General features: G+C 40.9%; 1 pseudogene; it reads left to right on the top strand.

Moving 5' to 3' along the window:
• The first annotated feature begins 611 nt into the window (after positions 1–611).
• LOC129379028 (mitogen-activated protein kinase kinase kinase kinase 4-like) overlaps positions 612–25,849 on the top strand; it is a 32,450-nt pseudogene continuing 7,212 nt past the window's right edge.

The following is a 25,849-nucleotide window of genomic DNA, read 5'->3' as shown; positions in this document are numbered from 1 at the left end:
CATAAAGCGAACAAGACCTACACAAGAAAAAACATTCAAGCAGCTACACAAGAATAGCCCAAAAACAATATCATAACACTCACAAAAGTACATTTGAGGTCTTGTGGATAATGGTAAAATACCAATATGATTAAAGTAATAAATTGTTTTAAAGAGGCAGGAAGCTGAGAAAATTGCGCAAAAATATACAAGCAGCTTGCAAACTGCAAAACGCATGAGCAAATAGATTTTTAAAAATTATTGTATTTTGATTCTTAACGTGGTTACTAGCTCTTTGATACACTAATATACTAATAATACATCAACTGAATTATTATTATGAATTATGCTTGAAAAAAGCAACAAATAACGGGCATAAATGATTACTTGAGTTATTTGTATATGTTTAACCTGTTTGTGTTTTTTTGATTGCAGTAAAAGCAACAAAATACCCAGATATAGAAGATATATGCTTGTCTATACAATTTCAATAACATATCTAACAATATATTACATGTCATAAAGGTTATCTTTCATGAACATTACTATTGGGGAGGACAGATTAGACGCTTTTATTTTGAAACGGCCCAGCGGAAGTCAGACATTGACCGTTAGCTTGACCCCAGCGGCGAGGCAGCAGCAGCAGCACACAGGCAGCCTGCTGCCACCTCAACATGGAGTAGCTGGAGCCGAGCGCCTGCTGCCGAAGAGCGGATTCCTTTGACGGGAATACCCGGCGCCGTATGTTTAATTTATCTGCCAAGAAAAAAAAAAACCCTCGCAAATGATACAGCAGCCACATTTAGCAGAGTCACAGGGAAGCCCGGCTTTTATTTGAAAAGATGGCGAACGACTCTCCAGCTAAAAGTCTGGTAGACATAGACTTGGCTTCATTGCGGGTGAGTGCTGGGGGATCCGAGACGGTGTTTTTCCTGCTCTTTTTTGCGTCTTCTTTACTTCATATTTCTCCGCAAAGCGTCCTGGTCTAAGCGCTTGACGCGAGCAGGTTTCAGGCTGGGTTTCAGCGGGTTTTGTGCGCTAAAGACGCTTTAAAACGAGCGCCGAGGCTCGTCGAGGTGTTGCCAGTGTCTGATTTTCCTTTGTTCGAGATGCGTTTGGCATGTCGGGGAGACCAGGGCGCAACAGCTGGCGGACACCGGACAATGTTATCAGTTTTAAGATGCAGCAGTTTTTGTTACTGAACCATCCTGTCCTTTTTCTCTACTGCAGGATCCGGCTGGGATATTTGAGCTGGTGGAGGTAGTTGGAAATGGCACCTATGGACAAGTATACAAGGTTGGTTGGAAGCATGGCCTGTCCTGTTTTCATCTAATCTGTTGTTTTGTTCTGTTTTAAACTCTAAGAACAAAGGAAGGGACAATAGGCTGGATGATTAGGTTGGACCACATGGAGGGAGAAGGAGCAGCGCTTTCCCCTCTGGTGTTATTGTTCAGAGTTGGCCTGGGAGGTGAGGGTTAATGGCTGAATCAGACCATGTAAACTCTGATGCATCACCCATCTTGCATCAACAAAAGAGTAGGTAAGAAGCCCTCGCCTTAATGTAGGCGAAACCTCCAAGAGTCGGATGTCACAAACCAACAGAGCATTAAAAGGACTTAAAATCATGCAACATTTCCTGGGGTGAAACACGATTTAAACTTTAACAGGAGATTGCTCAGATTATGAAATTTGAACTTAACTTATTGTTCAGTGTTCCCTCAGGTAACTGACAAAGGATTTAGTGCACATTTAGTATAGCAACAAGTCCCCTAAATGGGAAATAAATTTTAAAAATATGTATCCGATGTTACAAAAAAGTATTGGTATCATATTTTGAAATTGCTGTTACATATTCAGAAGTTCATACCCATATACACAATGTTGTGGCTTTTTGATCTTAGTCATAACATGTATCAATAGTTTGCATATAAGACAGTAAAATTTCAATTTATATATTTCATTTTAAAACACATTTATTGTCACTACAATAGTTTACTATTAATATTCCATATTGGCTCATCATTCATGTGCATCCAAAGACTGTTTCTAGAACATTTAGGTGTTTTGGGAAATTCAGCGATAAATGCTGGTGGGACAGAAATGATGAATTCAGTTTTTTCCTGCATCTGGTTTAATTGCATGCCATATTGTCATGGCAACTTCCTCCTACATTATTGCATATTTGATCTTTTCCTGAAGTTCTTGATCCAGAAGTGGACTGGGATATGAAGTAGTTATCAATGAGAGTTGTGACTCTGCAGCCTTCAAAGCTGTTTTTAAAAACCATGTAATTGTGGATTTTTTTTGTGTGTGTGTTCCAAATAAATGTACACAGGTTAATAATGCACAGCGTTGCAATGAAAAATGGATTTCCACTTCAGGATTTCAGAAAACACAAGGTTTCTTAGAAAGTGCACTGAAACAAAACAGCAGATTTTTCTTTATATGTTTCGTGTTGATGGCATAAGAGGCACAAAAATCTAGCTGATCAGCCGGGATTGGAAAAACAATATGGCGGCGTGACATTTGACTGATTTTTGATCTAGATGCTGAAGTTGAATTTGACCAGAATAACTTTTCGTCCTCACTATATGGTTTTAAATCTAACAAAATGGAGGGATACATTAGCCCTGCTTATGTAGGTTTCTAACCCTTTTCCAGATTTATTTCAAACTCAAAAAGTGCATTTTAGCACCTGCTGTTTAGTGAATCTCTGGGTTTTTACCTTGCAGGTTTAAACCAGAGTTTGACTCAAACAATCTCCTTACTGGGATTGTCTTTCAAACTGTTCATTACCAGTTTGAATGCTCCCATCTGATTTTCTTTCTGAACAAATTCATCCCAAAATGGCGCCTCTGCATGTAGTCTTAACTTGTAGCTTCCTCTGTTGTGTTGGCATGCAAGGTGAGGTCATTACAAGTGCCTGTATCACTTCTGGCAGCGGCAGCATGTCATTCAGCAATGCATGAACGTCATCTCAATGGACAGTTGCTCAAGATCTTTAAGAATGAAAATTAGTCTGCGTTGGTCATGAACTGTTTTAATGTTTAAATCCATTCTGTGTTCCATCATACGGCTCAAACACACTGATGCAACGATACAGAATAAAAGTGAAGAACTTTGACAGAGAAATTTGATTTAAAAACTTGCAGATAAGGAGAATATGCTATTAAGAATGGTAAACAATGGGACCTGCCTTTTGTGATGTCATCAGAAAAGTGTAGGTTTTCGTGGTTGTCTTTTGGATGCCAGTTTTTCTCTCAATTCAGTAATTAAAAAAATGGGGAATAAATTGAAAACATGTCAGTAGGTGAAAAACTATATATAGTCAGGTTTATTTTTTCTCAACTACAGTCTGGTCATTATCTTTATGTTTTCGGTTTATTTACAACAAAAACAAGAAACGTTTTCCTGATTTGGTGACTAATTCTGTTTCTCTTGTCCAACTGCACTCTGTGTTGCATTTTCATGCCTTATACTGACATTGCTTGCTGGAAGACATCGCCAAGCAGGAATGGATTCATCTTTCTGTGCATGTTGTTTTTTTTGTTTTTTTCTCTTCTTCTTGCAGCCGGATTACTAAATGGCATTACCCAGCAGATATGTCCAGTTCAAAGTGTGGCATTGAGGGTTAATGCTGTTTTGTGTAGGCTTTCGGTGCTCCAGTGACCTCCATTCAGTCTCTCCAGCATAATAAACTCCCAGTCTGTCCCCTCCTTGAAACTGCGCTCATGTGACTACTTGAAGTCAACTCTTTCAATGTGGATCCTTCCGTGTTATCTTCCCACCACATGTTTTTAAACTCAACATATCATGGAGAAGGGAATTAGAGCCTCTCCCTCTTTATTTTTATTTTTTTTGGACCATTTAATCTCTTTCCACATTCAGCGTTCGGCGCTAATTCTATTTGCGAACGGAGCTCACAGTTGTCAGATTAGCTCGCAGTTGACACAAAAGATGTAGTAGTTTCAGGCAGCCTGCATGAGATAAGCCCAAACTGTCTCCAGTGAAGTCGCTGCCAAGTGCTGGAGCTCTGCTGCAGCGGCTTCCTGTCGATCGGCTGTCGATTAGCGAACTGGCCAGAGGGATGTGGCGTTAGCGACTGAGAGAGGAGCAGCTGTCCGGCTCCAGACAGAACCCACAAAGCTCGGCTTGTCTCTGCGGCCGTTCTGGGTCTCTCGCTCCGTCAGTCGCTGGGGTCTGTAGAAAGGAGGCGTTTGTCTGCAGCGTTTCAAAGTCCAACCGACTGAATAATCACAACAGGCTCCCCTCTAACTGAAAACTGGGAGGAGTTTTGTCCTCCCTCTGAGGACTTTTCTGCTTTGTCCACTGCTTGGTCACACTTTGCAAACCCTCTTTCTCCCCCAGGTTTTTTTTCTTTCCTGTTGTCACAATGTGTTGGAGCTTGTTCTTTTTGAGACATTTTCACAAAAGGTTTCTGAATTTGTCAGACATTTATCATAGTAAAGTTCTTGTAATAATTTTGATTCATTGTTGTGACAAACTCCCATTAATGATGTCTAAGATGCTCAAAACTAATGAATTATCTATAACAACTGCCACACTTTCAGCTACCTACTTTAGTCCTTCAGAATAAAATCACTAGAACAGAACCTGACTGACAACCTGAAGTAGGCTTGATCTCCAGTAGCAACACATAATACTTTAGACTAATGAAATTAAAGAGCAGTTTGGTTATAAGGTCAAATCTAAAGGGCAGCACATATCTGCTGACCCTGTTTTAAATTTTGTCTTAATGGCCAACGCTTAATGCGATCCTTTTCAAACATGTACGATTCAAGAAGATGAAAGCTACTGAATAAAACATGAATGCTGCTCCAACCCTACTCCCATAGCTGCTACTTTTCTGCACTGCTTCCGCTGTTCTTCTGTTGTTGTTTTATGGCACCAATTGCAGTGGAAGAAAATAATTTAAAGTGGTGGTGAGAAATCTGGTTTCAGTGGAAATATGAAGAAGGAATACAAAGATGTGTAAAAGACTTGCATCGTAAAAATTAAGTAATTTATGTTCCATATGGAAGACTGACATAAATTGATAAATATATTTTAAAAATTCACTGATCTGACTTGGGTCAAGATCCAGAAGTGAAAAAAGATATTGAGAAGATTTCATAGCCACTTCAAAGTCTAAAATGTGCAAACTCTGTTTGTATTTCTGCAAAACTGTCTATAAACAAGAATACAGAAATCTGTGAATATATCATGACTTTACACTGTAAAAACGAAGGAAGAAGCTGAGTTCCTGGTCTTAAAATGCCATGCAAATGTTTTCGTGGCCATGCTGTGCTCCTGTCTCTAAACCTGCTCGGTCTGTCAGGATAACGGCCATCGCCCCTGGAAAGGTGCCAGATTACAGTCAGCTTCTGAAAACACAGCAAAGCAGTTTTTCCCCCCTCTGTTTTTTGACAGACAGCCTTAATGAAAATTGCTTTAGGGTTAAAAAGCTCACTTTAAATCACTTATGTTGGTTTGGACAGTTAGCTGATTGGTATGTAAGCTGATGGAGATTAATTTCAGTTCAAATTTTGCATTAATAAGCTTACAAACTGATATTTAAGTTGTTTTCTAATGAAATTGTGATCTGCTCCCTTGGTTACACAAGATTTTCTGATGTCCTCCTGACTACAGATATCTGTCAACACTTCTATCATGTGTGAACTATCCAGTTGTCGAGAAGTTACATTTTATACTCTCTTCTATTAGTCATCGTATTTCCAAATATTTGACCTCAGTGTTTTTACATGCTCATGTGTTAGACAAAGAGCTTCTTTCTAAGCTCTCCTTGCTTATCAGTGGCACTGACTGACTGAGTGTACCAAGTCTGGGGCCTCTCTTTAGATATCATGACTCAAAAGAAGGAAAAAATGACCCAAGATAAGCCTGAGAGAAACATGAATCCTTGAATTGCAAGTGGTATGCAGAGAAGATTCTCCCTGCAGTACAGAATCACCATATATAGTCACGCCGGAGCCCACAGCGCCCATGTCGACCTGTCTGCTATGGGTGTGCCAACTTCTGTGCCCTGTTATTTTCACACTTCTCCTGCATTTAGAAAATTAACATCAGAATGCCCAGTTTCAGAAGAATAGAAACATTGTTTCCTGCAGATTTCTGGTTAAATCTGAAGAAACTTGTTCTGAATCTCTACAGCTTTGTAGCTTGTGTGGTCCATCTTTTCCCTTTGTTTACTCTGCCAATCGGAGCGGCAGCCTCGCCCCTGCCCTCAGAATCAGACAGTTGTCCTTGGGGGGATGAGCTCTGCCTGATGGGCACAATCTGAGCTGCTGCTGAACCTCTCCTTCAACCTGTTTAAAGGCCCACCTACCACATGAGTTGTGTGGTACTTGTTTTGTACCACAGGGCAGTGGTTGGAGCAAATTTTGTATTTATTTCCAATTTTAGCAAGCTTACAATGCAGTTTGCATAATGAGCATGGGGAAAAATTTTATTTCCTGCCCCTTAGTGTAAATGTCGGTTCATCCATCTGACCACATATCCTTCTGATTGTTTATCCATCAAACGCCAAATAGATTATAATATGCACAGTGTAAACTTTCTTGTCATTACAGCAGATGCTAACAATCACAGTCATTGTTATTTCTGTAGTTAAGGTTACTGCCAATCCACACCAAGGAAATGAATGGTTCTCCCTGCTTTTAAAACCCTAACTAATATCTACATAAAAATCTGTGACTGGGAAGCAGAGAGTAACCTACCAAATTTGGTGCCCAAGCAGTCTACTGTGATCACACTAAAACTGCAATCTGACATATAGAGCAAACATGTTTGGGCTTTCTAGTGCTTGAAGCATTCAGTAAAGTTGCATTAGTGCTGGGGGTGGTAGATGTCACCAGACTGGAGGTTAATCCTCATCGACCCCTCTGCAGCTGCATGCAGGATTTCCACACACAGCCCTCATGCTTTCTTCAGCAGTTTGTAGAAATGTCCGACAGATGCAAGAACTTTGCCGATGGGGAAGTATTGATCCACCAGTTGTCAATAAGCAGTCAAGTTCAGGTTATGGGACATTCTAGTATTTTAAATAACTATGATTCAATAGGATACAAAAGATTTGCTGTATTTTACAATGCAAACACAAATTATATGTTGAATTGATCTTTATTACTCACTATTGATATTGGTGACCGTTGTGCTGCAAAGCAGTGGTCTAGCGGCCTTTGCTGAACCCAGCAGCTCGTCTTGCTTGCTTGCCTAATTAATTTTTGCTGAATAGAGCTCAGTTGTAAAGATCCTGGTTGCTGATTGGCTGCGGAGGCTTTAGGTCAGAATACGGGGGTGTTGGCTGGCAACCAGTCCTGGTATCTTGTGTTAGAGCTACTTTACTCTTTCTGCTGTCCACATTCCTCATTATTGAAGGATTGGATCTGATCTCATTCTCTTTCTTCTTGTGACATGTGTGAAACATTGTGAGAAACTTCTCTCGTTTTCACCCTGCACAGTGTGTATCTCTTTTGTCCTCGTCGCCCCCATAGTGACCCTTCTCCCTAATTGGTGTCACAAGACGTAGCGTGTCACCTGACGGGTCACACTGCCCGAACAGAACTCTCTGTGTTTGTCTGTGTGTACATGCTACTGTCCCACTGAGATGCCTCATTACCAAAGTGAACTCGCGAGGTGGTGGGAGGGGAGATGCTCTTCTTCTGCCCAGAGAGGAAACTGTTCTGTCAGCAAAGTTGGATGTTGTGAGAGGAGTAAAACTTTTGTAAAATGTCAAAAGAATAAGGAATCTTATTCTTTATCCAGTTGTTTGCATATTTTATCCGTCCATCCATCCATTTATTTTTGACCAGGTCCACATTTTAAGGCTTAGCCATTGCAAAAACATTTGCATTGATTATTTAATAAATGGCTGCCAGACAACTAGGAACTCTGAAACCTTGATTTGGTGAAGTGTAAGTTTGACATGGTCTCATGGCGCTGTCATCCTTCCCCTCTCTGCCTTCTTATCGCTGGCTCTGTGTCTTCAGGGAGGCAGTCTGTGAGAACTGGGTCAGTGTGATGTATGAGGCAGCAGAGAGAAAAAAAACCCAAACCCTGTCAGATCCAGCGACAAGCACGGACTCGTGTGTTTCTACCTGCTGTGGCCTGATCATTTCTCTAGTCCGGATTTATTTGATGCATGTTGGAAAAGCCGTAGGCAGAGGTGTTAGTGTGGGTGAACGGTCTGAAAATAGATATGTTAAATTCCCAAAGGCAGATAGATGCTGCGAGTTGAATCCCACCTACTGGCTCTCAAAGTTCAGAATGTCACCTTAGATGTTAATACTTTTAGCAGTAACCTTCTGGACAATTCATATTAAATTACAACATAAAGAAAAATTAAATATTGTTGTAAATGGCAACCAAGTATCTTCAAAGAGGTGTGAATGATGATGCTGTGGACAAGAGGATTCTCCAAGAGCAGTTAGTCTTGCAACGGAAATGAAAAAGCTTCTGACTGAAGACTGTCATGACTGTCCTGACATGCAAACTACTAAATTTCTGAAGCAGCAGAGAGCATATTCCTCTGCTGGATGACAGCATCAATTGTTGACAAACACTGCTAATCAACCTCATTTGCTTTTTCTGCCTCATATTAAATCTCTAGTAATATTATTGGCGAGACATGAGAGAAGGTAATATGATCCTTTCCCATTAGGATCGATGGCTTGAACTTCCTCCTCACTCCTCTCATCCGACAGTTCTGTCCTCAAATAACACCTTTTTCACCGTCTTGAAAATTATTTAGCTAAAATTTTGAAGTCTTGAAGCAAATATTAGCCCAAGGGCCAAGAAAACTGACGAGAATGAAAGATTCTGCATGGTTAAAACAAACTAGTTGTTTCCCAGCATGGATTTTCAAGGGCTACATTTTACGCTTCTACCTTACAAATTTGCCATTAGTACTCTCATGGTGAAACAATCCAGACACGGTGTCTGTTTTCTTCTAAAATAACTTGAAATTTCATATTCTCCAAGCCATTCATGTCAGCAGCTTTATTTTAGAGCAGCCGTCTTATCGCCGTCCCACTGCTGAGTGAGATTTCTCCCCAAATTTAATGACTGAGCTCTCATAGAAGAGGGTAGATTACTTTTTTCTTTTTTTTCTGTCTTTTTAGCTAATATCTTTGGCTCTTAAGACTCTAAGCCATTCAGTGGCCTAATGCTGAGCTGGAGAGAGGCCAGCAGCACATCTGGCCATGGTTAAGAGGAGCTGTGATTGAGGGAGTAGAGATGGAGGCCGGGGAGGGCTGAGTGATAACTTAGTGCCTCAGATAACCCTCTCCACTGCCACGCCTTGCTTTCTGCTTCAAGAGGCCCTTCAGTGCCTCATAGCAGGGCTCTGATGAATCTCTGGGTATTCTAAAAGCTACAGCATGGTGAAATAGCATTAGCCCCCTTTCAGATTTCTTGTTTACCTTTTCTGTGCAAATATTAATCTAAAAAAATACCCTGAATGCGTAAACTCAAATGAGAAAATGCAAAAGCAGTTTATTACTGTGCCACTTCTAAAATCACAAAATATTGCTGGATTGATTTAGCCACAATGTTTAGAAAAATGAGTTTTATTTTAATCGGCACAACCAAGACTGATTAATCAGAATGTTGCATCATCAGAAATATATTTTAAATAGTTCTTGATAATCTGAAGTAGGTTAAATCGCATGGCAAACTAGGGTTGAAATGATTAATTGTGATTAATCAATTACTGACATAATTTAGTAATTGATTTGTCATTAGCTAGAGTATGAAGACTTGAAAAAGTAAATTTTCTGAGAAATAACCAACATATTCAGAGAAATACTTGAACCAAAGCTGGGGGAAAAAACAACCCAAAATACATGCCTTTTGAATTTAAGATAAAAAAAACAACCTGTTTTAGCCAAAACTTAAATTCTAACTTCACCCAGTTCAGATCTACTATTTAATTTATTTTTCATATGTAAAAATAAATTTTCATTTGTATCTTTTAAGATAGTTCTATTTTATAAAAAAAAGAAGTGGTTCAATAAAAAAAATCTGAAGATTTTTTTCTTTTTTTAATCGATTAATCATGAGAACAATCAATTGATCAATTTCTAATAGAAACATGAATTTACTTAAAAGTAAAAAGAAAAGGCAATTTCTTTGGCTTCAGGACTCCAGTGAGCCATTAGTGGTGAACGTCCCCAGGGCCTGGATGATTTGTTTCTTCAGTATATTCCCACAGATTACCATTGCAACACTGAGTAGCCGGCCGCTACTCAGTGTCTTATCATTTGTGTACTCCCACTCCCAAATAAGTTTTCCTTGCAGACATTCCTCCATGAAAGTGATTTCACAACACATGCTTTAATTTTTGACCTACTTATCATTTAAGCCTGTCTGAGTTCCCATGTCCCGTCTTTGATGGCAGACGGTGGTACAGTGTAAAATACGTTTTTAGGGCTAATTTTGCCATATTCGGACTAGAACCAGGCTGATATTCATGCAGACGCTCTTACTTAAAGCTAAAACGTATAATTAACTTTAGTTACTCAATAGTTTGGATTTGGGTTGCAGCAGAGGGAATGATTAATGAAATTAGTCAGCTTTTTTGACCAACACTATTAAAGGAGGTTGCAGCTGCATGACTCATAGATTCATGATATTTCAAATATTCAAGCCAGCTGCTAGAAATCTGTCTAAATCTTGAAGCGTGTGGCAAGTTTGCTCTCTGTTTTGATGGGACCTGTTGATATTTTATGTCTACCACTTTCACTTTAAGCTTCATTAATCTGGGAGAAATTTCTCTTAAAATAGTTTGGAGCCAAGAGTCGTTTGATGCAGCAAATATGTTGCATAAACTTCTAAAAGATTTTTCAAAACTTTCCACAAAAAATAGCCTGAGTTTTAAGAAATAGCTGCACAAACAAAACAAACTTGAACAAGATAATTGAAGTAAAAAATTTTAGTGAGTTAAACAATCTATAAACCATATCTGCCAAATCTGGTCTGGCTATTTCTACAGGTTATTTAGGTTTTATGATTAGCTCGCTGATGGTGTATTTAAACTGATAAGCAACCAAGACAACCTCAATTTATTCAAGCTCATTTACTGTTGTCTTGTGCACTATGGCTCTAACTTCAAAGCATCCAGATGGTTTAATATATTATAGGGACAATATATAAATGAGGGTCAAAAAGGACTTCTTTTCTAACATTGAGCATGACTGAAGTGGACTATTTCGTCATTTGTTGCACTAATGAAGTATAACCACCCCGTTGCTTTGTGGCATCAGAGCAATAACCTTGAGGATCGGATAACCGTCCCAGACACTAGAAAACATTTGGAAACATTGTGTGACCATAAATACTTCAGTTTCAAGGAGGCGGGATTGTTGGGAGGGAGAAAGGCAGATGAACATCCTGACATCCATGTCAAGGCACAGATTTGAACTATTAGGAATGAACCCACTTGAACAGACATTTTTGCAAACTTGTCACAGCTTTGCACAGTAAGATATTTGAAATTGTACTATTTTAACATTGTGTATGATAGTTCTAGACTAGAAGATTTAAAATGGCAAGCATCAGAGGTTGCATTCAAATGTATCAGATTTGAGGGATTTGGCCTTCAGCAGACACCATGTGTTGGAATTTGACTTTTGATCAGCTCTTCAAAAGAATTTTTTTCTTATGTGAGATTGTTGATGAACCTCCTTTTTATTTGTTATGTTTTTATACCTAAACAGACAACAGTAATGCATATTGAATTATTGATAATTAAATATTTTCCACATATTCAAACTAAATCACAACTTGCTGAAAGTTTTGAATTTGAAGAGCATTTTTAATTTTTATTCATCTGAAAGGCACATTACTTTTTTCTTTGTTTGCTTCTCACAACAATGGTGTTACTGGGCTTGGTTTCTCTCTCCAGTATGTGTGTGGAGTGTCCGACAGTGATGCAGTATCACTCCAGCGTTGTCTCTAAGATGAGGGGAATACCGATGTGGCCAGCTCCCAGAAATGTCCCACGTTTTATCTCCTCCCAGCGTTCGGTAAAGGAGGGGGCTGATGTAAAGAGGCCTCTATTTCTGTCCTTTGTTTATGTAAGGAGTGGCAGCAGGGTGCTGGGAGAACAGAAAAGTCTGGGAATGTTGGATACATACGCTCATATCTAGGGCACTGGAGATTTGATACCAGTATGGATTGCCATATAAAACAACTGATTGCAGCTCTTAAATAAATACACACCTAAAGTCTGAGTCTTATTTTTGGTGGAACAGCAGCAAATGTTTCTGCTAATCGTATTATCCTTTTTTTTTTGTAATTCTTTGAAAATGTTTGACCAAAATGCATCTCTTTTAAATTCTTTTCAACATTTTTTGTTATAAATATACGACTCGGTGGTATAAAGACAAATTAAGACGCATATTTTTTATTTTAAGTTCCCTTGATGCCATACTGAGCTGGGGGTATCAAAACCTAACAGAAAATTATTTCTAAGCAATGTTTTAATGTGCAAAGCTTTGCAGAATTAAGGGGAAAAAATTATTGCAAATTTTGTGTCTTGGAATAATGCATTTTTAAAATAAACTTGTAGCATAAAAAATGAGGGGGCATAGATTTATTAATTTACATGCCTGTGCAGAGTGGAGCATTAGGACCTCTTTAGATTCAGGAAATTTGTTGTTTTTTGTATGTCTTGCTAAAAATTTCACATATTTTCAAGAAAAAATATGTAAAATGTTGTGAATTTGCAATAATTTATTTTCTAATTCCACAACAGAAGGGACATTTTTAGCATTGTAAACTCAAATGCAAATTACCATCATCCTTGGCCAGTTTATTTATTTTTTACTTCAATATCGACATTGGCTCTAATGCCCCATCTTAATCCAAGGACTCCGAGTGAAAGATGAACAATGAAGCTGTTTTTGCAAAACAAAGTGTTCAGTTTATTTGACAGAAATCTCTCATTTTTACTTTTGTTTTTTCACTCTCTTCAGGGACGACATGTCAAGACTGGACAGCTGGCTGCCATCAAAGTCATGGACGTCACAGAGGTAAGGCTCACCACGACCCATTGAGTCTTCCTCATTTTCATCCTGAGTCCCACAGCCACAATGATCCCTGCTGTGATCAGCACTACTCTTTCAAAAGTTAGGATCCGACTCCGTGAGGCCCTGACTTTCCACCTGCCACGCCTTGCTTGAGTCGGCAGAGCGATGAATCAGAAATCTGCTCGACTGATAATCGTATCCTGTTAACGAAAATGTTACCCAACCTCCACCTGGACTTTCTGACAACACTAGGAGTGTCTTTCATGGTGTGTTGTAACCTAAGGCCAACAATGCTGCTTTTAAAATGAAGCTCACCTGTCGTGCAATGCAGAAAGCATGACTCTCACATCTCTTTAAACCATCTGATAACCAGTTGTGTAGGCTTAGAACAAGTATGAACAGGTAAGTGTTCCCAGATGATTGTAAAAATTACATGCATTGATTATTTTTCTGTACAGCGAATAATTTATTGATTCATCATGTTCTGACATGGTGTTTTTATTAACTATAGTCCTTTTTTACAACTTTATTTTTCAAAATATTACACTATGTATGTGTGATATGTTTAGAAATGTGGAGTTTTAAAGATTTAAAACTGTTGATGTATTTTTAGTTGGTCCATCTCCAAGTCTGGGGTCAAGCTGACCCAATTTCTCATCGCTGCTCCACATTCTTAAATCCAGCCAAACAGCCCGACAGCTAAAAACAGAGACTCTGAGATGATCATGTGTTTGTAAAGATTTGTACAAGTTTCAATAACCAATAAATCAATTAATGGCACGATGAATGAGCGCAATAATTTCTATTTACACACTCGTTTGAGTAATCGTTCAAGTGTTGCTGTTTAATAATTTCAGCAATTTCAATGAAAAAAGTTAAATTAATATGTTGAATAACTGGAATAATGTATCAGACGCATTAATTTCGATTCATTTTAATATTTATGGCCAGGGTCTGATTGAAACCCAAAATTAGAATAGAGAATAACAACAATAAAAAGGAAAATATGTGCTTTTTAGTGAGCTGAAACAAGAGGTGGATGATTGATTTGTTTTTTTAGCTTTTCCTTTTGCCTACATCTCCCAGAAGGCTGTGGAGTTCAGTGAATATTCTACAAATGGAAAACCCTATCAGATATATTTTCTGTTGATATTGATCACGTGTCTATTGTGATTGTGTCTTGTTACTGACTTGTCCAGCCCTCGCCTGAAATGATGCCAGTTCTTGGTTGGTGCACCTTTTTAAATGAGTTATTGCATCAATGCAGCTTGGCGTGGAGGTGATTGCATGCCAATTAATTAGCTGTGAGTTTGCACAAGAAAGATGCTTTTAATTCTAATGCTGACAAGAAAGATCAAATCACTCCTGAGTGTTTAGAAGGCAGTGAAGTTGAAGGATTTTTGCTGCTTTTATTTAGCTCCAATTATCTTAGCTGGTACCAGATAAATGGCATCTTCAGAGAGCGTTGATCTATTGTTCCTCGTCGTTCGACCACAGCCCGTCTGCCTGCGTTTTCCTTCTGTAGACATATCGCCATGCGAGTTTCTTTCTTCCCCCTCACCATGTGACTTGTGGCAGCGGGGCTTTCACAGCCGGGGGTGTGATAATTCAACAGCTGCGCGGCAGCACAGAGAGAAGGGATGGGGAGCGGAGAGGGGGAGCAGTTTCGCTCGGCAGAAACGCTTACGTCAACTCAAACGACTCATGCAGCAGCAGTATGGCTGCCTGCATAGATGCTCATCTGCCATTTTGCTACAGCTGACAAAGACTTGCGGGAAGAAGTCGTGTCTGCACAGATCATTGCTTTTATTTTGCTTTTATTCAGATTTCAAATATTAAAACCATCATCGTTCAGCCCCCCTCCACTCTTCGCGTTGTGCTTTTTAAGAGAGGTCATGTACACATACAGCAAAGCACTCACAGGCTGCTCTCTGCATGCGTTCAATTAGAGTGTCATCATTAATCAGTGTCAAGTTGCTGTTTGGTGAAAGCAAAGAGTTTGCACTGTTTTTATGACGAGTTGGTAGTGGAGGTTATTAGTATGAAAGGTCATTTCCTGCGGAGATTAACTGTCGTGTTAATATGCAATTAGCTTCCTCGCTGCTAAAAACAACAAACTTCGACGCTGCATTCTTGATATGATGCATCATTCTTCTTCTTTGTTCCATTTCCTGCCGATTTATCACTCCCCCATTCTTGTAATCCTTCGCCCGTCACGTTTCAGGTAGATTTTCACATCACTATTCTCAGCTTTCTGCTCTGTGCAGCCTCTGATCAGGATAAAAGCAGCTAAAAAGCTGTTGTACACATTTCACAGATGTAACCATCAATCTGTTTAACTTGCTACATGAGTCACTCATGCGTCATTAATCCCCAAACAAAGGAATCATTTGCCCGGTGACAAAAACGTCTGCCTTGTTTTCAGAGCAACGTGGTTCCCCTGGACATAGACTGCGATAAAAAAAACGCTCATCCATGGGGAGAAGTTTAACCTTGCTGTTTTCACAGAGCTTAACATTTTGATAAGGATTTCTTGGGCTCTGGTCTGAAATTTGATTTGAGTGTTTCCAGATCTGGTTAAATGAGGAAGTACTAAGAAAATATTTGTATTTTAAGACGTTATCCTTCGTTCCACTGCCTAAGAGTTGCCCTTCCTTTCTTTACTTCCTTTTTCCTTTATGTTTCTGAACATAAGGCTCTTCCTTTCTTTCCTTTATCCCCTTTATTCTTACTGCTTCCTTACTTCTTTTATCCCATACCGTAATTCCTATTTTCTACCCTTCCTTCCTTCTTTTCTTCCCTTCCTCATTTCCTTTTTTTTCTCTTTATTCCCTTCCTTATTTCTTTCCTCCCTTTCTTCCTTCCTCCATTCCTTCCATTCTTACTTTGTCCCTCCCTTCCTACCTCTTTCCTTTTTTCCTTCCTTTGTTTCTTTCTTTCTTGCTTCCTTCCTTCATTTTTTCCCTTCCAATCCTTTTCTTCCCGGTCTCTTCCCTTCAGTCTTTCCACTTTGTTTTTCCAAGTTTCATATTTAAATTCCTGTCGACTGCAGCAACGTCTGCCATATTATTCTGTATTTTAGATGAACATCTACAAAATCTGATGCATTTTCACCCATTAGATCATTTAAGACCGCCTCCTCTTTAGTGATTACAACAAATACTTGTTTTTTTTCTAACCAGGATGTTTCTGTTTGCCTTAATCTTGCATGTACAGGATGAAGAGGAGGAAATTAAACTGGAGATCAATATGCTTAAGAAGTACTCCCACCACAGAAACATAGCCACCTACTACGGTGCTTTCATTAAGAAGAGTCCCCCGGGACATGATGACCAGCTCTGGGTAAGCCCTGCTGCCTTCCTGGATTACAAAGTTCATGTTGTTGTCTAGTGTCCACTGATGACGTGTGTTTTTGCAGCTGGTGATGGAGTTTTGTGGTGCTGGTTCGATCACAGACCTGGTGAAGAACACCAAGGGAAACCAGCTGAAGGAAGACTGGATTGCCTATATTTCCAGAGAGATTCTCAGAGTAAGCTTCTTCTATATCAACTGGTTGCACTATCACATTCAGGAAACTTATTTCTATTTCAAAACTGTGTTTTGTGCAGTTTTGGCTTGATCACTGCTCTGAACATGTTTTTTTTTTTCAGCAAATTGCCTTTTTCTTTTTTGTCTGACGACTTGATGATTATTTCAGTAGTCGATTAATTCGATGAAACGTTTCAGCTCCAAATGCATGTTGCGCTTTTCAGATTGCCTGTTTATTTTTTTTTCCATCAATGTAATCTGTCTACCTTCCTCAGGGTTTGGCCCACTTACACGCCCACCATGTGATCCACCGTGACATCAAAGGCCAGAACGTCCTGCTGACTGAGAACGCTGAAGTAAAGCTGGGTGAGTTCCTAAATTGACATCTGTGCACTTCAACAACCCTAAGAAGTCGTATTCTATTAGTTTTCACACCGTTTTCTTGCCAGTGGATTTCGGTGTGAGTGCTCAGCTGGATCGGACAGTCGGGAGGAGAAACACATTCATCGGGACTCCATACTGGATGGCCCCGGAGGTCATCGCTTGTGATGAGAACCCAGATGCCACGTATGATTACCGAGTAAGGGTTGAGCGCTCAGAATGTGTCCTTGTTGATATGTTCCTGCATCCGTCCGGTTTGCTTAATGGGAATGTTTGCTGTGTTGCAGAGCGATCTGTGGTCCTGTGGCATCACTGCAATCGAGATGGCAGAGGGCGCGCCGCGTGAGTTTTTGTTTTGCAGCTTTATTTCTTTAGCCTGTTGATTTCTTTGATCCCTAACGAGTTTCTGACTCGCCTCGCAGCTCTTTGCGACATGCACCCCATGCGTGCGCTCTTCCTCATCCCAAGAAACCCTCCTCCGAGGCTCAAATCCAAAAAATGGTAAGTTTCATGTAAACTTTCATGCTGCCATCTTAAGTTGGCTTGTTTCAACTTACGGTGAAGCTTTCGTGGCTTTCTCTTCTTCTGTGCAGTCAGATTTTTATCTCAGGCAGCTACAGAGGCTTAGATCCAAACATTTTGGAGCTGAGCTGAACATCTGTGCTGCACCTGTCCTGGCAGCCTCTCTTGGCAGGAGAAAGAACCCAGATTTCTTCTTCTCTCGACTCTAGATCTTACATTTTTTTGGTTACCTACCACAAAGTGATTGCTCCATGGTGTGATTTAAGTTTCAAGTAATTTAAGGAAACTGTAGGGGTGATGAGGATGTTCTCATTGTACTGATGCTGACACAGAGCGTGGCTACGAAAGGAAAACTTCATCAGTAACGACCTTACTTCTCCTCAAGCTGATTGAGAGTGAGATATTTCCAGCAGGACGATGACAATAAGAGCTTGAGTTGTCAAAGGGCGAGCCGATGAGCTCATCAATCAGGTTTTAATCTAGATACCTGGACTATTTCATCAATTAAGAAATAATCATTTATTAACCTTTTTTGTTTTGCCCTTGGAGCACATGCTATTCATCCAGCTCCTCCTGTCTGGTTTTCACTTTCCCATGATGCTCCTCTGCATTTTCGGCAGGTCCAAGAAGTTTTTCAGCTTCATAGAGAGCTGTCTGGTGAAGAACTACACGCAGCGGCCTCCGACCGAGCAGCTGCTGAAGCATCCCTTCATCCGGGACCAGCCCAATGAGCGGCAGGTCAGGATCCAGCTCAAAGACCACATCGACCGCACCAAGAAGAAGAGAGGAGAGAAGGGTGAGTCTTGGTTTGTTCATTTTAGAGCTCAGTGACGGGGTTCATGCAATTTGGGGAACTTGGGTATCCTGAAGTAGTGCTTCAATTTAGACATGTTAAAGCAAAATGTTGTTTTACGTACAGATGAAACCGAATATGAGTACAGCGGCAGTGAGGATGAGGAAGAGGATCCTCCGGAGCAGGAAGGAGAGCCGAGGTACAGTCTACTAACTTCATCATCTCCTGACATCGTTCTCTTGTAACTTTAAGAGTTTTCTCCTCTTCTCCGTCGCATGCAGCTCGATCGTCAACGTGCCGGGAGAGTCGACTCTGCGCCGCGACTTCATCCGCCTGCAGCAGGAGAACAAGGAGCGGTCAGAGGCGCTCCGCCACCAGCAGCTCCTCCAGGAGCAGCAGCTCCGTGAGCAGGAGGAGTACAAGCGCCAACTACTGGCCGAAAGACAGAAACGCATCGAACAACAGAAGGAGCAGAGACGGCGGCTAGAAGAGGTTGGATGTTTTTTACATTTTTTTAATGCAGAGCGGCGGGGGTCGGGTCGCTTTTCAGAAACGTTGACATGTTGTTTTTAAATCTGCAGCAACAGAGACGGGAGCGGGAGATGAGGAGGCAACAGGAGCGTGAGCAGCGCCGGCGGGAGCACGAGGAGAAGAGGCGAATGGAGGAAATGGATCGCCGGCGTAAAGAGGAGGAGGAGCGCCGGCGAGCCGAGGAGGAGAAGAGGAGGAATGACCGCGAACAGGTCAACTTATTCGCATTCGGGGAACTTAATCTAAAATATCAGATGATGTGAAGTCGGGTCATGAAGTTCTTGTCTTGATTTCTGTCCTGGTTCTTCGTTTGGCTAACAGGAGTACATCCGGCGTCAGCTGGAGGAGGAGCAGCGGCACCTAGAGAAACTGCAGGAGCAGCTGCTCCGAGAACAGGCCATGTTGCTGGTGAGTTTGTCAGTCGCACACGCAGTCAAGACTCGCTTTCATTTATTTCTTCATGGTAAAACTGTGTGTCTGCTGGAGTCTAGACTTAAGTACATTTGACTTAGTTCTGTCAAATGTACTGAGATATTTGCACTAGAAACTAGACAACAAAATTAGTTTTGCAGTGCTCTACAACTTTCAGAAAACGTAAAGAGCTTTTTTGTTCTGTTTCACAATCATATCACTTTTGTTTTTCCCATAAGTTTCATTGAAATGCATAAAAGTTTGCATTCATAGGGCAAAAAGTGGCAAAGTTCAAGGAGTGCGGATGCATTAAGAAGCACTACATTTTATACTGACGGCCTAATTTCAGGTTTCCATGGAAGACACCTTGTGATTTTGTATTTCTTTTAGTTTGTGTCATGTATCTGTTCTGCAATAAAGGCTGAATCAAACAAAATGGCAGTAGCTCATGTGTTTCCACCACCGCGCTCTGCAACAGGAGTTCAAGTGGCGCGAGCTGGAGGAGCAGCGCAAGGCAGAGCGCCTTCATAAGCGCTTGCAGCAGGAGCAGGCCTACCTGCTGTCGCTGCAGCATGAATCCAAACCGCAGCCTGGTGACAAGACAAATCCCCCACTAGACCTTAGCAAACCCCCACAGACCTCCACTCTGCCCCCCGACGGAGCCCACACCCCGTCCCCTAAAGCCGAGGGCCTTGACGCCGCTGCTTCTGAGTCCACTAATGCCTCTCTGGTTGTCCCCGGAGACGGCACTGAGTCCCACCAAGCAGAGCAAGATGGGAGTGATGAGAGCAGCCCCCCTGACACTGAAACCCCCACTGACTCTAAAGCTCCCCAGGCAGAAAGTTTGGAGGCTGCCGCTCATCCCCCTCAGCCAATCAGAGAGGTGAACCTCCTCCCTGGCTCTCTCTGCCCTGCTGCCTGCTCTTTTCAGCTTCCACTTGCTTGCCTTACACTATAATTATAGAGGCACTATCTGACACACACAAATAGTTTCCTTAATATTTTTTATTTTTTTTTATTGTATGTGGAAGTGGTAAAGAAATGTGTAGGTTTGGATGAAAGTTTCTACCTCTGAACTTTGCCTGAAAGGCTGTCAGTGTGTAACCAAAGTGCCAGATGCATGCAGACGACTGAGGCCTGAACTAACATGCAGAGCCTGTCCCGTCTGCAAGGAGCCCCTCGTCTGTCTTTAACCGTCGACTTTCTTCATGCTGGCCTTTTGTATTTACAGATGTGTATCTGTTTGCACGCTGCAAAAACACAAAATCTTACAACGTATTTATGGTTTGCAAATATCTTGGTACACTTGAAATAAGATAAATCAAATATACAAGTAAATCTTCAGCAAGTTTATTTTAAGTAAATACTTTCTTAATGTTGATTAAAACAAGACATTTTTCCCATATTAAAAGGAAAACAATCTTCCAGTGATTTTGTGTTTTTGCGGTTCAAATGCGTCGACTTCTGAGTTTCCAGCATGTTTATCTTTCTCACCAGTTGCCTTTATTACAAATGAAGACAAGGAGATGGGAACTACATTTTATGTAAATATACAACTTTGGTGGCAATTGTTGTCACTTTCAGCTGTAGTTCGTTTCTACTAGTTATTTTTTTCTTTTTCTGTCAAGATTTGGTTCATCCATTAAAATATCCCCAAGCCTTCATCCCATGTTTGTCGTCTTCAGGCTGATGAGCGTTTCCGTAAAAACATTCAGGGCTCCCCTCAGTCCGCCCCTCCTTCCAAGCAGCCCCCTCTGCCCCCCCGCTCCTCTGAACCTTACTCCAACGGCGGCTCGGCTTTGGAGGCCTCCGCCATGCACCGACCCATGGAGCCTCAGGTATCTCCCTCCTCCTCTTCCTCCTCTCCTCCACGCTCTTGTAATTGAGGTTTAATTGGAATAATTAGAGTTTTTCTGCTTGGAAATCTTTTGAGAAGTGTTGACAACTTAATGATGTTGTATGCAACTGAACCAAACTTGAAGGTTTATTAATGGGACTGGACGGAAACAAGAATAAATTTGAGCAAAAGAAATGCAACAATGAAATGTTATTTAAATGAGGGACGCATTGTTTTGTGTTGTTCTGTGTCTGCTGTCTGCATGTCTATCAAAGCACATGTAGGTGCTAAACCTCACGCATCTTCCCCTCGTGTCTCACTGTGTTGTCTGCTTGTTTCGCTTCCCCTCCTCTTCCTCATTCCCTAAAAGGTCCAGTGGTCCCACCTGGCCGCTCTAAAGAGCAGCAACAGTGCGGCCCCCTCTCCTCCGCCCGTGGTCTCTCGTTCCCAGTCCTTCAGCGAGTCTGGCGGCGTGAGCTCTAGCTTTGCACAGCTTCACCTGCGCTCCCAGGACCCTCACCATCACCACCACCCATTGCCTGTACGCCCCGACCCCCAACCCCAACCTCCCCTCCACCACCCCCAGGCCCAGACCCGGCTCGAACGCCAGACCAGCGGCGAGGAGGTTCCTCCAAAGGTAAGGAGCTGGCGAGGGCCACTCTTGTCCCACTCCCCTCCTGCCCTCACTGTCAGCCTCCTCCTCTCACATCGTCCTTCACTCTTTCCGTCTGCCTTTGTTTGTTTAATCCTGTTTTAGTCACAGCAGAGGAAACTCATAAAATGCATTAGAATTGACGTAACAAAACCCAGTCACTACAAAGGACTTTATGATTCAGATGTCTTAAAGGGCTCATGTGTTGCTCGTTACGTCATAGTGAACGGGTTGGTTTTCTTCTCATTTTATTTTTATTTTCATACTCTCAAGTCTTTTTCTGGTTCAGATGTGCAATGCTGTTGGAAAAGTGTCTTCAACGTAAAATCCAGAGTAGGGGAGTAACTACTTACATTTCCTCGAGTAACTTTTTTGAATAGGTATACTTTTAAGAGTAGTTTTATTGCAATGTAATTTCTACACAAATACACTGCTGCTGATTTTGTTAATATTTCCTAAGTTTTATACTGAAAGAAACTAATTTTAATTTTCTTTGGCGATTTTATTTTGTTGTTGTTTAAATTAATTATTCTCGTTTTGGTCCTTAAAACAACCAAAACCTTTTTCCAAATACTTTTTTACTCCAGTAATTTCCTGGGCATCTATTTTTTGACTTTTACTTCCTATGTTTGGATTCTCTACCCACCTCTGGTAAAATCAAATCTGAATAAATGTAAAAAAAGGTACTTTCAAATTGTGACTAATTTGTGACAACAGAAGCAAAATAAAATATTTATCGGAAAACCCTTTGGCTGTCTCTGACAGGTACCAGTGAGGACAACATCCAGGTCTCCTGTGCTGTCTCGCAGAGAGTCCCCGCTGCCGTCTCAGCCCAACCAGCGGAGCGTTGGCAGGTCAGTGACAGACAAATTTAATTTATCCAACTGTGACCAATTATCAAAAAATTTCAGACTGATTTAAAATGTACAAAAAATGCAGAAGTTATTTATTTTCCACATTGAAGGTTTTATTTTTCCTCCGTGACCTGAGCTAATACAATCAGACTAAGAAAAATGTTTCTGTCTAAATCTACTGTTAACGCCTCAGAAAAGAAGCAAACAAAGAAGCAGGAACTTGTGGTGTTTTTCTGAGGTTTGAACAGTTAAAAAATCTGGCAGCCATATTGGATTTTGAAGTCTGGGTTTCTTTTTATTTCTTTTGCTTTTATGGCTAAACTCAGAAAACAGAAAAAGTCAGACCTTTTCTACTACTTTTTAAAGTGCTTGGAAGTATTATATGTTCATGTTAAAAAATGTCTGTTTATGACTTAAAATCTCAAAATACAATAAAGTTTATTGTATTTGTGAAGTTATTGTTAACTGATAAGCTGAAAAGTTTCAAAGGTTAATAGTTTTGCAAGGTGCTGTGAGCCATTCGTAATAACCAGAGGGTGACTAATAATGAGTCATCATGTCATGTCACCATAACTCACCTGATTTGTCAAACAGAACTGTACCATGACACAGAATTACACTGCACAGCAACAGGAACACATAAATTTATTCTAGACGGTTTGCTTCAGGTTGTGCCTTTGAATTTTTGTGTGGCAGTAATGTGGAGCAGCGCCCCCTGTGGGACAGAGTGGAGAAGCTGCAGTCTCGGCCCAGCAGCGGCAGCTCCTCGGGGTCCAACGCCAGCTCCCAGGCCAGTCCGGGTGACCGTTTCAGGCCACGTTGTGAGTCACCTGGTACTGTACACATGTCACATACTTTACTAGCAAACTGTGATTGCTAGAAGATTAAAAACAGCCTCTGTCCATGTTGCGTTTCTTCTCACTGATGCTGTTTTGTTTTTATGAAGCTTCGTCTAAATCTGAAGGCTCGCCTTTGCAGCGTCCGGAAAATATCCCAAAAAAACAAGAAGAGAAGAACTCCTCCAGGCCGACTCGACCAGCCGTAAGTTCTCAATCTCAATAAAAATAAAAAACGTGTCAATTTTCCAACTTTATTCCTCATGTGAAAGATAAAAAGGTGAAAAATTAAGCAATATTTATATTTAGATAGATCAAAAAACTGTTTTTTTTTATCCTATTGATTGTCTTTTTCCAATAAAAAGAAATATCAGATAACATAGTGCTTTCGAAAATGGAGTCTAATCTGTAAGAAAAACTCTGGAAAGTGTAGAATTAATATAATTTTCCAGGTCTAGATATGCAGATTTTACAAGTCAGTGTTTCCTCAGCCTGGTTTTTACTGCATAGACGTCCAGAAGTTGATCAAAACTGACAGGAAAATCAAAACCCTGATTGCATTCTTGATGGGGAGCAGCTGGAACCTGTTTTTATTTTTCTCTTGCCCTCCTTTGTTTTCTGCCACTCTTAATTTTCTAACCCAGGGTGACATGGTAAGCGTCGCTCATGCTTTTGCGTTGTCACATCCTTGTTATGCGTGGGGTTCCTACACACTTTGGAAAAGCTTAGATCTTCTACCTGGGTTTTTGAGTTTGGGGTAAATATGGAAAAAATCAAAACATGTGGTTTTACAGACTTTATTTCTTTTCCCATTTTGTTAGATGCCATTGTTCCTTCTCCTTTCCTTCTGTATGTCCTTCCTCTTGCCGTTTCCTTCCTTGTGTCCTACATCCTTCCTTCTGTTTTCTTGTCCTTTGTTCTCTTTCCTTCCCTTCTTTTTTAATTCTTCCTTCCTTCCTTTGTTAAGACCTTATTTCCCTCCAGTCTTTGTTTTGTCGGATTCTGTCGAGTGTAGAAATGTTGGCCGTATTTCACAGTGAGCTTATTTTAAATTTTAAAATGATCTCAAAGAACTGGGAGCTCCGGAAATCAAAGTTTGGGAAAGTTCAACATATTTCCATGAACAATGTGTAGGAACCCATTATGACTGCACCTTCACTCCTCTCCCTGCATGGCACTAGTAAATGTGAATGATGATGATGAGGATGCAGCAGCGTCTCTCATGCTTGCCTCCTGTTCACCGCTCACCATCAACACAAATCGGCTTAACCCTCAGCTGCAGCTTCCTGAATCTGCATTTGAATGCAGACACACTCCTGCGGCTCCTAATCTCACCTGGGCTTGTTGGCGGATCAGATTGCAGTTTGTTCTGTCGAGCATGTTGGGGAAATGTTCCCTCCCTTTTCCTGCTTGTGGCTGACCTTATAAAAACGCATCATGAGATTCCTGATTAAATGGTCCTAAGACAGTCTGAATGCATCCTGGTGACATTTTTACTGACTCCAGGTACGAGTTTGTCTCTAAACAGCCTGTTTGAACTTAGAAATGCAGTAAACTCACCTGATTAGATCTCTGCCAACTTGTAGAAATTGTTGTGGCTTTAGCTTCAGATGTTTTAATGCTGTTCAAATGAGGAGTCTTCAATCTGTCCTGGTAGGACCTGACTGCTTTGGCCAAGGAGCTGCGTGCGGTGGACGACGTGCGGCCTCCTCACAAAGTGACCGACTACTCCTCATCAAGCGACGACTCTGGCACCACGGATGAGGAGGATGAGGAGGTGGACCAGGAGGCGGGAGAGGAGTCCACCTCAGGACCGGAGGACTCCAGGACGGGGTGAGTCAAAGTGTTTCAATAAAAGGAAATGTTAGCGTCCGAAAAATAAATACATGGAAGATTTTTATATCTAGGTTTGAACTGGCATCTTCCTTCTTTGAGCCCTTTCTTATGTCCTTCAATCTTTTCTTCCTTCCTAACTGGTGCCTTTTTTTCCTTTCCTCTGTACTTCCATCCCTGAGTCCTTCCTTCATTCTTCCTTATGCTTTTGTCTCTCTTCTAGTCCTTCCTTTATTCCCTCGCTTTCTTCCTTTGTTCCTTCATTGCGACTTTTCTTTGTCAATTCTTCACTCTTCTCTCCCTAATTTACTTCCTTTTTATTGCATGTCTTGTTCCAATGTCCTTCTGTCCTTCTAACCTTCCTTCCTCATCTGTGCCCTTGCATTCTTTACTTGTCTCCTGCCTTCTTGACTCTTTCCTTTCTTGTTTTTCCTTTCTTCTTTCATCACTCAAGCCTTCATTATTTTCTCTGGTGGTGTCCTTACTTCCTTCTTTTTTCCTTCCATATTTCTTTTCCTTGTCTGCTTTCATTCATTCTTTCTTGCTTGCTTTCTGGTTGATTTTCTGGTTTGCTTTCTTGTATACTTGCCAGTTTTCTCCAGGTTGCATATTGAAAAACTGCAGATATCCATCACAAATTCAA

Source organism: Poeciliopsis prolifica, unplaced genomic scaffold (genome assembly GCF_027474105.1).
Source record: "Poeciliopsis prolifica strain line A6 unplaced genomic scaffold, Auburn_PproV2 SCAFFOLD055, whole genome shotgun sequence".
NCBI lineage: Eukaryota > Metazoa > Chordata > Actinopteri > Cyprinodontiformes > Poeciliidae > Poeciliopsis > Poeciliopsis prolifica.
The sequence above is the reverse complement of the archived record's forward strand: the minus strand, read 5'-3'. Positions and strand labels throughout refer to the sequence as shown.